Below are 13,482 nucleotides of genomic sequence, written 5' to 3'. Positions count from 1 at the left end.
ATTTGTCAAATGTGAGATACAGCAACTGGAATAACATGGTACTGAAATTGACACCTTCGACTTAGGATTGGCTTAAAAGTTTTACAACTGAGGTTTAACATGCCCAGACGCAGTTTTTATAAAGAAAACAGACTAGAAAAAGGTTTAGATACCAATCATAGATGGCAGGACCAGTGCTGAAGTGAAAGGAAATATCTTAAAAAATTTTCGAAAAAAAAATTTCTTCTTAGAGGGCACTTATTTACAGTCTAAAACATATTTTATGAATTTTTTCATTAAATTCCTCTTTAAACTTCATGAAATAATACAAGTTTGTACAAATAATTGAATGTTATGCTACTATTTACAAAAATCAAATCTGAAATCCAATAAAAGATAAGTTCTCTATTATTTTTTCAATTCACAAATGTGATTTTGCCCCTCACAATAAGACAAAATGGCCACGGCAAGTAACGGGTTAACAAAAGAAACTTCAGTGAATTAAGAGTCAAGTACTCAAGCCAGAAATGTTCTGAGATTATAACTGTAATCTTTAAAAGCAAAGATTATATGACATAAAAGAGCTTTGGCTTATAGATTTTTGGTAGACTATATATTTGTGCTGTACAAAAATCTGAAGGTCATAGAAAATGTAACAAATCATTAAAACATTTGTCAGATATGTTCAACTGTAGTAAAAAGGATTTTAGTTTGCATTCTTGTTTGGACATGAAATCATTGTCTAATTTCACAAAGTAAGCTGAATCATTTAAAACTGTGTTTATGTCACTAGCTTGTAAATATTGGCATCTTGAGTTCCTGATTCGTATGAAACTGTATATTTTGTATTTTGAAATCAAAACATCTAATTTGAACCAGTGCTGCATTAAACATACCACGTGACACATAAAAATCGATATTTAGCCGAGTTTCTTTAATATTTACTTTTAAATTAAGAAATTAACTAATGTATAATACTAAAATATGAATTATAATCTACAATTTGATACCAAACTTATTAAAATTTATTCATAAAATAGTAGTTCAATAAAATTTTGAATGCATGTCAACAAATGCAATTACATGGCCTTTGACCCGTCGAGCTGTGAAGAACAAGGGGTAAGAAGATTTAAGCTCTGTGACAAATAATTGTAGTTTTAGGTTATAGAATTCTTCTGGAAAAGATGAGTATTCTTTCAATATTTTTAAAGTCTACAGCTATTTTAGTGTACTTTAATTAGTTTAGAAGGGGATGGACACTTAGGTTTTATTACTATGAGTACAGCCAAGCATAAAGTTACAACATTAGGCATTTTTTCTTTCATTTTTAGGTGACTATTACTAATACCAGGTTATAGGATAATAAAGCTATTTAATATTAGATTGAAATAAGAGTTTTCACTAGTGTTAACTAAACAAGAAAGAGAATTTAAAATAAATATTAAATTATTGTTTCTATCACTATTTGATAGTTTCAGAGTATTTAATACATTAGTAAACTGTTTAAATTAGCACTTGGTTGCATGTAACCAGAAAAGTGGTGTACATCATAGCTGCAGTATTAATGTTGGTAAGTAACGATATAAGCATTAGTTAACAGCAGATTCAGTGTTAGACTTATTCATAGTTTAATACTACTTAATATAAAATTTGACATAGCAAGTGTAACACTACATTAGCTTTAATTTATCCTTATTCAGTTATTTTTAAGTTATAAAGCATGCTAATTATACTATATTATTACATAAGTATAATCTCCTGTCTAGTTATTTGTCACTTCCCATTTTAAATATAAACTTACTTACTTTAGTGAGAAAGTAAGGTACTGATAAAATATTGTAATATATTTAATGTTAGGCTTGACACTGTTATCAACAGACTACCCATATTTACTGTTGATTATACATTTCCACATTACAATGGTTAATATTAGTGTAAGTATTAAGCACTCAGTTTATTAGGTGCAATAAGTGCATAGAGTGGGTTTTATTTGTAAATTTGGGGATAACATGCACATTTAAAGAAGCTGGTAGTAAAGATATACAATATGTATGTAGTTTGTTAGCCATTCTAAAAATGGAAGAAGTTATGGATAAGGAGAAGGGTAAACTGTGGGAAATGGCAGCAGGATTTAAAAAAAAAGAAATTAAGCTTTTGCATGCAAAAGATATCAAGAAACTGCAAAAAAAAAAAGAGGAGAGGAGACCAGAAGATCTTATTGCTATGTACAAGGCATTCAAAGAAAAAGGGCATAATAACTTAATTCTGTCAGGGATACTGCCAAGACTTAATTGTGGGGATGAAATTATAAGTACCGTATTTTTCGGTGTATAAGACGCACTTTTTTACCCCAAAATTTGATATCAAAATCTGCTTGCGTCCTATACACCAAAGGTATGAATAATATATATGTATATATACGATATACACAAGCCATGTGTAAATATATTTAAATAGGCATGCATAGTTTAATTCAATTGAATGTGTTATTTATAACAAAAGTAGTTTTTTTTTCTTTTAAAAATATAACTTTTTATAATGTTCCCTAAATAATAAAAAAATACATTACATTGAAAGCAATGAAGATTTTGTAGATTTTGAACCAAACAAAATAACAGTAAACCTTTTTTTGATTTATGGTATTTTCTTTTGTGTTTAGAACAATATATACTAGTTTTTAAAGTATCAAATTGAATTTTTGTTCAATAAAAATCTTTCAAATGCAACTGTTCAGTGGGAAAAGGGAGCTTTTCAGAATGAATGGTTTAGATTTAAATAGGGTAGGGGTTGGCTTGTTTGCAAAAGATATTGGTCTTTTCGCAATTGGCTCAGTATAATATACACAAGTTCATATATACATTTCTACACATTACGTATTTATACAATAACTTGTAATTCAGTATGTACATCTTCAAAAAATTTGGTATACCTTTAGTACACATAACAAGTCTTTCGTACATAAAAAATCAAGTTTTTTAATGAAGTATTTTTACAAGATTTGTTTATGAATATACTGAGTCTGATTTGTTACTAGTCCGAGTGGAAGTGATTTCATGTTATGATTAAAAAATACTATTCTTCATTCCAGAAATCTCAAATTTCTTTTGTGTAATCTGTAAAACCTCCTAAATACATTTCAAACATTTGTTTTCAGTAAAACTATATCTTAAAAGTTATTTAATGATATACTTGAGTCTTCAGCCTGTAGACAAATCCTGAAAATATAATGAAAAGTTGTAAAATTAGAAATAAAAGGAGCAGCTGTGCCTTTTTTCATTATTTTCAAAGTACTTCTCTTACGAGTTTGAACTGCTAAACAATTCACATTTACTTTTGTGTTTATTATACTGTCAATGACTAAAGTAGAACCCTGCTAAAAATAAACCAATAAATTGTTGCTTGTGTCAGTAGACTGTATGTGACACCACCATAATACAATACTCCTGAAAGCAACAAAGCACATGCGAAAAGATAATCGACTTGACCCCTGCTCCGAGAACAGGGTGTCTAATGTATCATATTATATATACTAAAATGTTTTTCTTGGAAAATTCAGAGTAATCACACTGCACTTAGAATCAGTGATAACATTTATGTCGACAACAGGATGTGTAATTTATTGGCTTATGTATGTACATATCCTACAGTGTTCACAACAAGACTTTTCCAGAGTAACAACACTGTACTTTGAACTTTTCAAAACTTTTATTATGTGGTTTGGTGCCAATACAATAAACACTGCAATTCTTTGAGTATTGGTAATCGTATTGGGGTGTTTAGAATTTAGCAGCATAGGTGTACAAAGATGTTATTTGAGCACATGCTTATAAAATCCTATTTCCATTTTCTGCACTTATTCATCAAGCAATAAAAACTCAGGTTTCAGTACTAACTATCGTACTCATATAGTTTTGCAAGCCTTACAAGTTTGGTCTTCTTTGGAAAACATTCTTACTTTTGCAGCTAAAGTGTAGTTCAGAAGTTCCCTTACAGTTGTGAAACACACTGAGTTGTTACTGACTCTTACCTTCAAGTAAGTAATCATTATTTATAATAAATACACAGAATGTCTTTTCAGTAAATTCAGTATACAGTCATTGATCTAAATCCAGAGTAGCTGTTTCTGTATTTAGGATATCATGTACTGCTTCTGAAGTCTATGAAAACACATCACAGAATATATATATATATATATACATACACACACATGTGAAGCAAATATACACAGAGAATATATATATATATAATTTACATTTAATGTTTTTTTTCTTCTAGAAATGGATTAACATTCAGTAAAGAAAAAGTGGAGCAATTGAAAAAGAAGAAATCTCTTTCTGAGGAAGAGATTCAGTTCCTCATGGATCTTTCTTCTTCACCAAAAGAAGAAGCAATTCAGTCAGAGGAATTGGATGTTGAAGTACCTGATACTTCAATTTCAATGCCTCTGAGTGAATCTGTTTACAAACCTAAATGGCCACTAAATGTTGAACCAGCTTTTCTTGACTCTGTCTTATGGACAGATCAACATGTAGCTGGTAAAACTCATTTCGATGAGGATGTTCTGGACTCCCCACGGCCAGGTACATCACAACAAACATCACCACCACCACAGGGAAAAGGCAGAGCTAAGATGAGTAGAAAAAGGGGTAGAGCTCCAGTTAGTGCTACCACTGATTCTTCCTCACAAGAGAAGCCTTTTGTATGCAGTAAAAGTAACAACAGATACCTCCATTCGATAGAGGTGGACCTGTCTCCTGACAAGTCACCTCTTTAAATAAATCAATGGAAATTTTCAAACAGTGAAAAAAACTATAATGTATAAAGATTTTACTGTTGAGGATATCTTAGCTTACTTTGGCCTAGTTATAGTTATGAGCCTTAAGCCTCATCCTTCTATTTCTGACTACTGGTCTCCTATCTTCCCTTTCATAATTCTTAGTTTACTAAAATCTTTTTTAGGGGCAGGTTTTTAGCTATACATAAACATTTACATTTTAATAACAGCTCTAACAATCTTCCTAATCATGATAAACCATGATGGACTTTAAGGTTAGACCTATCATAGACCTTCTTTTGAAGTCCTTCATTTCTCACTATTCTCCTAACAGGGAACTGTCTGTAGATGAGCAAATGTTGAGTACAAAATGTAGGATTGGTTTCCTCCAATACCTACCAAAGAAACTAGTCAACTGAGGTATCAAGTTGTGGGTCCTTGCAGATGCTGCAAGTGGATACTGTTTAAAGTTCAAGATCTTCACAAACAAGATGGGACAAATGCCAGCCAGAGGTTTAGCAGATAATGTTTTCATGGACCTGATGGACAGATTCAACAGTCTAGGACACACTCTTTTCATGGACAACTTCTACACTTCCTCTTATTTATTTGATAAATTGTTGGCTGTTGGAACTTACGCTTGTGGGACATGTAGGAAAGACAGACTGCACTTCCCATGGGAACTGGTTGCAACAACCCTACAGCGATGGGAAGCAAACTTTTTTAAATGTGGAAGTCTGACAGCAGTGAAGTGGATGGACAAATGAGACATCTACGCCCTTTCTACTTTACACACCAGTGCTATGAAAACTATATGAAGAAGAGGAAGGGATGCCGAGGTAACAAAACCTCAGCTAATTGTAGACTATAACAAGTTTATGGGAGGAGTAGACCGTAATGACCAGTTCCTCAGCTACTATTCAACTGGACGATTGTCAATAAAATGATACAAAAAAACTTTTTCCCAGGTTTTTGGATTTGACCATAGTCAATGCTCTTATTCTCTAAAAGACAAAGACCAATCAGCTGGAATTATCACAGAAGTCCTTCAGGATGGAGCTGGTCACTTCTTTTGTTGAGCCTCTACTTTAGAGCAGACAACTTCTGCACAGGACTCTCCTCTGAGACTCACTCCTGACAGGCATTATCCAATACTTGTCAGAAAAAGGTAAAAAGAAAAGATGCAGACTGTACCTTACAGGATACTCACAAAGTGTACACTCTGTGATGTGTATCTTTGTATGAAACAATTTGAAGAGTATCATACCTGTGATACTCTGAAAAGTTAAGCTTTTACTTAGTACATAACCAAAACTGCTGAATCATCATAGCTGTTTATTTTGCATGTAATAACATAAATTAAAAATAAATCTGTTTATGATAGTTTCATTGAAATGTTATTTATGTATCAGGTAAAAGTGTCTGCTCTCTTCCTTTTACAAGTACAAAGTTTTCTTTTTTTCTCTAAAAACTAAGAAATATCTTAGACAGTTGCATCTTAGCATTTATATTGTATTTGAATGTACAACTATGTTTCCTTTTTACAATGTTTCGCATTAAATATTTTTGTAAAGTTTTTTTTGTTATTCATACACTTATATGTATGATACTCCCTTTCATTTTAGTTTTTCTGTGCAGAGCTTCATGTATATTTTCTGAAAGTTCTTCATTCTCAAATATTTGTATACAATTCTGTATATCAGTTTGTACAACTTGCATATTTTTGTTCTTATTTGTTATAAATACACTTGTATGTGTAATATCTCCTGTCATGTGCATTTTCTAAAATGCAAATATATCTATATAGTTATGTGAAATACATATATGTAGATTCGTACTCATTTATAGTTTCTGTTGTATGTGTTTTCTGAAAGTTGTTCATATTCTTGAAGAGTTTATAGAACCTGTTCAAGAATGTGAACAACTTTGTACAACTGTACGATCGTTTTAGTTTTTGAATGTACATTGTGAGTAAATATTTGCATACATTTATATAGATGAGGTTGTACAACTTTTCATTGCTTTCTTTTACTGTCTATTTCTAAATGTTATAAATAAATTAAAGTTGTAAAGTTTCTAATGTTTCATCATTTGCTTTTACTTTACCTCAATTTAAACACAAGCTCAGTAGGCCTAACTACATATTCCTACAAAGTACAAATCTAACTATGATACCAATATTTTGCAAACTACACTGATATTTTGACTACCATACATTACATATATATCTATATATTTACTCATATGTGCTTAAATTTTAGTTATTTTTCTTAAAACATTGAATAATATATGAAAATTACATAGAAAACAAGGATTTCTAGTACTTACATAAAGTTACTGTGATAGGAATATATTTTGCTCTCCTGTGCCTTTACTACTAAGCCTTATTTTTTCGAGTGGAGGGTGAAGGAATATAATTTTTGTAGGCTTCATGTATACATTTTAGAAAGGAAAAAAATATATTTTATTACTCTAATAGTACACACAAAGCATCTGTAACTTGCTTAGGTTTATAAATAAAATACGTATGTGTTAAAAAAATTAATATCTGTTCAGAGCAACAACTTGCAGTATCTACAGTTCATGATTCTAATCCGTTAATCAACTGTAGACATACATATAGTAGGCATAAAAAAATATAAACAGAGCAACAAGACACAAGGAGGTGCTGTGACACCCATAAATCGATATTTAGCTTTATTTTTATATACATTTCCTATTATATTATGAAACTAAAACAACATAATATTAAAATTTGAAATATATAAACTACATGTTGATACCAATTTAATTGATATATAGTAATAATAAAGTTATTTATTAAACTTTTAAAAATAAATAGCTAGAAGACTGTGACATGCAAGTTAGACCCACACATTGCGAAAAAGTCAACCCAACTGTAAAAGCAACTTTAAACTATGATTAGACAGTAGAAAGGATCAAAATAATGAAGAAAAAATAAAATGTTGAAAGTGGTGTAGTGTCGGAACAAAGTACAAAAGTAGTTTTAATAGTAGGTTAAACTGTTATTATTATAATGCTAGAAGTATAAGAAATAAAATGGATGACTTTAGAGCAGTCAGAATACAGTATTTTGATATAATGGGAATAACTGAAACATGGCTAAATGTAGATAATTTTCATGACAGCAACTTCTTTGAAATATAAGGTTATAGGTTTTAAATAGAGATAGAGTACTAAAAAGAAGTGGAGGAGTGGTTTTATATGTAATATGCAAGTTACAGCTTGTTCACATTGAGAATATCACAGCTGATAGCAATGAGGTTGAATTTATTTGGGTTTCTGTTAGTGGTTATAAGGGGAAAAAGCTTTTAGTTGAAACTTGTTACAACAACCAGATGAAAGTGATGAAATTAATGAGAAACTCGACAACGAGGTAAAGAATTCAACAGTTAATGATGTTATAATTATGGGAGATTTCAATTTTAAGCTTATAGATTTGCAAATTTTAGTCAAAATCATAAGGGAGACAGGTTTTTAAAAACTGTTCAGGATGGTTTTCTTCAACAATGGTTAGGGAACCTACTAGAAACAATGTCACTATAGATTTATTAACCTCCAAAAAAAAAAAAAAAAAAAAAATAAGTTGATAGGTAGAGAATGGAGAACATCTGGGTGCAAGCGATCATTGTTTAATCATATTTAATGTTTTGCTACATATGGAGATATGGAATGAGATTTTGGTTCTAAATTTCAAAAAAGCAAATTCTAAAGACAATGCAAAAAGAATTGTCTACTGTGAATTGGACAAATGAATTAATTGGAGATACTGACCAAATGTGGAAAAAAAAATTGAAATAAATTCTTGAATATTCAAGATAAGGATGTTCCTTACAGGTGAAAAAGTGTGGTTGTAAGTAAAAAACCAGGATGGCTCACAAAGAATAAAATTAAAGAAAAGCATTATACATATAAAAAGTTTTAACTGCCTGCAATAAAGGGATATTTGGGTGATTATAGAAGGTCGAGAGAGTTTGTGAAATAGGAAATAAAAGTCTATGAAAAACAGGTTAATTGAAAATTAGGGTGGTCCTTATTTAAGGAAAACATTTCAGGTTAAAAATTCTAAAGCTCTCACCCCCCTAGTATTGTTCAGATTTTCAAAACTATTACTTGTCCAACTTCATCCATTTTGGACCATATTTAGAGGTTGTTCAACAAGGTTTAAGTTCCAGACTGCAGTTGCCTAATGCTGTTTGCACTATGTGATATAAAAACATATTTAAGTATTATAAATGATTTATCTAAAGTACATTATTATTATTATTATTATTTTATTGCATGTACAATAGTATAATTACATAATTATATGATTTTGGTGTAGTTGGTCACTTGCATTGTTACTGTTTCCTTTTTGTTGTAAGGAAAGCTTCTATGATTATGCACAACTTGAAGAAGGAATTGTTTCTGTTCTCCTTTTTTTTTTTTTTTATAATGGCATTATACTCTTCAATAAGGGCCAAACCCCTTTCAGCACTGTTTCCCTGTAGTCCTTTCTCAGTTCCCATGACTCAAGAGTACTAATCCAGAAATCCAGATGCAGTTTCGAGGCACCTGATAAAATCTTCAATTGGTGTCTTCAGATTTTCCAATATTCAGCAGATGCACTACTGAGGTTCATCCATGCCTTCCTTCTCATTTAGTGCCTTTACCATTAATTGTTCTGTTTCTATGAATACAGCTGAATCAAAGAATACCAAACCAATGAGTTCCCCATTAAGATGCCATAGATGTTCAGTAAATTTTTAAAAAGCAGAATTCACTTTCTTATACTTAACAAGATACTGTGGGAAGTTAAGATCACTTAGAGGAGGAGAAATCGCCTCAGGAGCAGTGAACCATACCCTAAAATAAGGCTCGAACAACAAAATGCACATGTCACAGAGTTTTCTTTCCTCACAGCCAGTGAGCTTAAACTGTCCCATAAACATCCAGATCTAGAGGGCATATAATGCTTTGGCCATCCATTGTAAATGATGTAGTGCTCCAGGTGCTATAAGTCGTATTCCATGAAGAGGGATGGCACCAAGAAAGATTATAGCTAGTTCATGAAGCTCTCAATAATCATCTCTTGGTTGACTGACCTGAAGTTGTCTTGTAGCAGACTCAATGACATTGTTCTTAACTTCCTCTATAGTTTCTGCTACTTACTCCAAGATTAATGGAATGAAATGAAAATTGCATTATCTGGACCAAAGGATGGTCCCATACAGTCTTCGAAAACATATGCCAAGATAAATTCCCAGATAAACATCAGCATGTCAAATACAGGAGGTTCTTGTTCAATCTATGTTCTAACAGCACACATGCGCCACTTCTGTGACCAGTGTTGCTTGCTGTTGTGTCAAAGCAAACTGCCTGTACATGATCATTTACTCCCCCACTAATCCCTAGAATCAGTCACAAGCCTATCCAGCCAACTGCACTAAACTTGTTGACCAGGATTTGCCACAAGACAGTCGGTTTCTATTCTCAGAAACAGAAAGCAGTCAACTGTTGAAAGGCAATGGGAGCATTAATAAAGAAACATAAACAACATTATCAAAACTGACACATAATATGACAGTTCCATCAAGAAGTAGGGACTGGTTGATTATTGCATGGTAAAGGTGTACTTGTCTGTACAAAAGAGAAATGTTTCTACCCCTGCAACAAGTATAACTCCATAAATAAAGTTAGTATTATTAAGTTTTCTGAAACTATAAGGTTACACTAGATGAAATTCATGCATGTGAAACTGATGAACAGCATAAGCAAACAGATTTTTATTTCAATGTGAATATAATTAAAAAAAAAATAGAATACCCCAATATTAAACTGGTTAAAGTTCTCAATTACCCATAAACAAGTGATGGCTCCCTCAAAATAAGCTTTTACTTTACATTTTGAAAATAGTTTGTTTAAATTTCTTGGAGGCATGGATGATTTCCTGCCATTAACCATAAAATTGGTGCTGAAAACATGGTCTCAACTGGCACAGAAGAAGCATTCCATGATAAGATTCACCTAACAACACCTGGAAATGGTGAATTGCTACATTTTTTCCAGTAGAGCAAGCTATCTCCTTGTTGTTCTGGAGAAGGAGTACAAGTAAGACCATACTTCAAATGAGAGTTTTCTGTCTCTTTCATCATCTTAGTTTGTGACTGCTAGAGCTGTTAACAATTTTCTTCTTAGAGCACCAAACTGGAAGCTATCAGAACTACTACATGAAGCTGTTATTGGTGCATTTGTACAATCCCCAGATGTGGGCTGATGCTCTTTAGATGGAGAAGTGGTTATTTGCTTCTCTGTTTCTTTAACAAACCTAGTTATCATGTCTGTTTTCTCTTTTAAGGAACTGGTATGACAGGTGCCCTTTGTACTAACATAAAAAAGTTAGGCTAGTTTCACTTCATCACTCAGAGGAAAGTAGTTGTTAAGCCTATGAAGAATATTTTGTTTCAGAGCTTTAATGGCCACATCATCATCTGGATCCACACTACAGGCATTATTAGTGTCTGATCATATGAGCTTAATGTATGACAATTTGGCAGATTCGTTAATCGTGATGTCACTAAACTGTTAAAAATGTTTTAGAAACTTGCAGAGTTGTATTGTGTTCCAGGTCAAAGGTAAGGAAACATAAGTTAGTAGATCCAATTCATTTCAGAACACTGTTCACTTCCCTCTTCAGGTGTAGTATACTTTGAAACATCACATAAACAGAGTTCCAGTGGGTAGGTATTTCCTGCTATTAGCAACGTCTTTTTGTAATCTATGGTATCTCTGCTCGATGGTTTGAAGTAGGACTTTGCTCAACAAGCTATTCTATCTCCAATGGAAAATCAGGACCAGGATTCAGGGCTTCATTTATACTTTCAACTTCATCCAGGTATTTGGCCATTAGGCTTTCCTCTTTTCTCTCCTATGCTTGTTTTAAAAGTTGAACAAGCACTACATGATCATTATAATGAAGAGCATCAACAATCTATTTGCATTTTTTCAAAAGTTCTTTCAGATCAGGTACTTTAGACATGCCATCAGTTATAAGCAGCAAATGCATGTGCACTGCAGTGGTTCCACTGGAACTTTGTAATTCTATTTGTCTTCTTTACTGCTACTTCCTCATTGTGAGTGAGATAAAATTCTGCCAATTCTAATCTCAAGTGACTAGCCATGCCTTTAGTCTTGAGGTGATGGTTTTACTGAAAGTGCAACCACACAAGTGCACCTATCACTGTAATGTAACAAACACATAAACCTATATAATGTGTACCAGTATATTTGTCACTCCACCCATCAAACATCAATATTTTACTTGTTCCAGTTCTTGAATGAGAGCCAATTTTACTTTCTGAAGTACTATGTCAAGTGTATTTTTCTTTGGGATATTTTCTGAAGGAAGCTGCAATGATGGAAAATTCTTTGCAAAGAAGTATCTGAATCCTAACTTTTCATTTGTCATGAAAGTGATCATGTCAACATCAGTTATGTCGAAAAACAAATTTTTGACCACTACACTGGAGAAACACCTATTATACATATATGGTATATAGATTATGTTATTCGTATACCTTCAACATGGAGAAAACCTACACAATTTTTACAGCATGTCACATCTTTTCATCCTGCCCTTCATTTCACTTACACAATTTCCAGCGAAAAAATTCCATATCTACATATTGATCTTCATCTCAATAACAACTTCATCATCTCTTACATGTATATCACAAGACAAATGACTCATTCCTACCTAAATTTTGGTTCCTCTCACATATACAATGCTAAAAACTCCATTCCTTACTCTCATTGCTAAAACTATACAGGTTATGCAGTGAAGTTGATGGTTTTATTATCAAAATGCAAGAAATGACCAATTTTACTAGAAGAGGCTACCTCAAGTCATTAATATCCAATACTATCTCAAAATCAGATAATAAACTTTGTGAACCATCCTTTTGATCAGAATTGTATGGAGATAAAGACTGCGTTCTTCTAGTTCTGATGTAACATCCTGTTAACATCAAAGCCAAGAATGCAATCACCGAGAACTAGAAAATAATCATAGAAAATCACTCACAACTTTTTGGTATGTAGTGCATTAACACCTAGTAGTCATACAAAAACCTGTTTGGTACCTATGTTGTGAACAATCAAAATGTTCCTTTTGTGAATATGTAAACAATACTATACAAATATGAAGATCTAAATTCAACTTCTATATAAAACAGTCCTTCATTTTTACATTCCACAGTATATCATATATAAACATGGACAGCTGCATGTGGGACAAACAAATCATCGTCTCAGTGACAGAACCTGTGAATATCCGAGAGCCACAAGAAGACAAAACAAAGGCCATCCTTGTGGATGCCAATTCAGTAATCCAGAACATGATATCAGCAATTTCTCTGTAAGTATCTTTGGACATCATCAAAAGAGAATACATTGAAAACCTACAAGTTTGTAGATTAGGTACTCTTTCACTTAAACAGCTTAAATCAATACCTCTCCTTCCTCTAATTTTAACACACACATATTCTAACATTTTTTACAAGTCTAAATTAGCCTTTTATTTGAATTTATGTTATTTTTCCTATATTTTACAAATATTTTTCTCATTCATTAAATCAAACTTAAGTAACACAATATTATTACACTGTATATATATATATATATATATATATATATATATATATATATATAATATATAGCACTATTATTTA

General features: G+C 32.0%; 1 protein-coding gene across 4 annotated transcripts in view; it reads right to left on the bottom strand.

Annotated features, from left to right (window-relative positions):
- The window catches only part of LOC106458840 (band 4.1-like protein 3), a 198,313-nt gene that overhangs the window by 183,732 nt on the left and 1,099 nt on the right, over positions 1–13,482 (bottom strand). The window contains exon 1 of one of the 4 annotated variants that reach the window (XM_022385189.1): positions 8,853–8,946. The exons of 2 other annotated variants lie outside the window; for them this stretch is intronic. The gene's annotated coding sequence lies outside the window, so the exon portion shown is untranslated. Of the gene's footprint in view, positions 1–7,081; positions 7,104–8,852; positions 8,947–13,482 lie in introns of those variants that run through there. One more of the 4 variants, XM_013918394.2, reaches the window with a different exon arrangement.

The sequence above is a fragment of the Limulus polyphemus genome, unplaced genomic scaffold (genome assembly GCF_000517525.1).
Source record: "Limulus polyphemus unplaced genomic scaffold, Limulus_polyphemus-2.1.2 Scaffold521, whole genome shotgun sequence".
Lineage (NCBI taxonomy): Eukaryota > Metazoa > Arthropoda > Merostomata > Xiphosura > Limulidae > Limulus > Limulus polyphemus.
The sequence above is the reverse complement of the archived record's forward strand: the minus strand, read 5'-3'. Positions and strand labels throughout refer to the sequence as shown.